Source organism: Bombus impatiens, unplaced genomic scaffold (genome assembly GCF_000188095.3).
Source record: "Bombus impatiens unplaced genomic scaffold, BIMP_2.2 scf_0146, whole genome shotgun sequence".
Lineage (NCBI taxonomy): Eukaryota > Metazoa > Arthropoda > Insecta > Hymenoptera > Apidae > Bombus > Bombus impatiens.
Window position 1 is genome coordinate 536,795 of NT_176565.1, and position 1,867 is coordinate 538,661.

Sequence of the window (1,867 nt, forward strand, 5' to 3'; positions counted from 1 at the left end):
AACTTCCTTAGCGACTCGTGATTTCGTGTTCCGCGATCGTGTAACCCGCATCATCGTTCACTCAAACGGCATCATCCAACGGGTTAAATAGCGCGAGGCTGAAGAAGCCTGTGGATTCCGCAAATTGCAATTACTCCGTGTTACCAGCGGAATTTCGTAAGATTTGAAAAAAATGCTTGGATTTAAGTGTGGTGAGCTAGCGTAGTAGGAAAAGGGGGTCCCCGTTTGCTGCGCTCTTCAACGACTGTACAGATCAAGTACTTGCTTGCTTCTTAACTTAACGGATTATTGTACTTCTAAATTCAGTGCATTGTGCCAGTCGTGGTCGTGTAAGGGTGTGCATACGTATCATCCATACGTGGAAGCGTAAATATCTTCATCGGATCAGATCGCGACACTCCTCACGGGTTTAAGCCTCCTTCAACAGGATTCCAGGCGTGGTAACCGGGCACACACGCATCCACGCCCTGATCGTACTTTTTTTTTTTTGAATACGAGCGATTTTTTTATTCCCTTCAGGGCGTAGATTAAGTTGGTGAAATGTCGTTATAATTTGCAATATTTACACGATGGTTGGAATAACCAAAAACACGAGGTTACGAACCTCGTGGTAAGGCTGGTCGAACATCGTTGCACTTGGCTCGTTTGAAATTTGCAAATTTTGAGGTTGCCGCTCATTAATGCTCGCGAACTTGGCAAAAATATTCCGCGAAGTTCGTTCGAGCGAATACAGGGTGTTACGCGAGACGTAATTGATCTTCGAAATGTATAATAAAGCGAACAACAAATGGAATGTATTTTAAAACAATCGTAACGCAAGAAGGAAGAGGCAAAAACGAGCAGACACGATGAAACAAAAAGAAGGAAATATCGTTGTGCAAGCACGTATATCGCAAATTGATTAAATTCCTTTTGTTAGCGAGTTAACGGGCGTTTATTTCGCGGCTCGCGCTATTTACAATTAGTCGATGCACTATGCAGCGATCCTAGTTCCGGATAACTAGACCTCAAACCACTCTCGTTCCCGTAACGTGTGTGTGTTCCGCGCAGGAACAAGGCTGCCTCAACTCACGCTCTGTTAATTTATCTAATTACGATAGTAGTCGAGATCATTTATCCCCGCACGAGAGGAAATTTGAGACGAGCGCCGCCGGGAAATATGAAATTAGTCGCAATGCTTTAGGAACCTCGAAATTTCGTGATATTACGATGTAACTGTAGCTCGAAAGCTCCCATTTCGTTGCGTTGATCACGAACGTGCCGAACGCTGCCGGCAGGTTTTACGAGATAGTAAAAATCTTTAAGAGACACTTTTCCGGTTTACGGTAAATGTATTTTGAATTCATTCTTTATTTTATTTCACTTTTTCAGCTATTTTATTCCGCATAGAAGAGATCGATGTTTAAGTAAGCATTACGTTTGTCAATGACAATAGGATGAGTACGAATCGACGATTATTTATCTAAAACTTGTAGCGACGATACCGGTTACGATACTTTCTAGAAGTTGAATAGCACGATGTTCGAACAATACCATGATCCGCCGTTCGAAGAGCGCGTAACGTAGCCTCAGTGAGTCCGATCGATGCACAATGCCGGTAAATTAATTTCTGAAACCCGGTTTCCTCGAAGAGGCCCACTTCTAACATCGGCAAACGGCGACCGTGCCCTTCGTCGGCCGCGTTTCCTACCTGCAAACTCGAACGAAAGGATCTCATTGCTCCGGCAATCCTCTTTTCCCGAACATTTTCGCCGAGTCCTGCAAAATTGTTAATCCGAAGCTTTTCCAATTACACAGCTCGTCCTCGTTTTCTGCCGCTCCTTCAAACCATCCACCTCTCTTCCTTCGTGCCCCCCCCCCCCCCCCC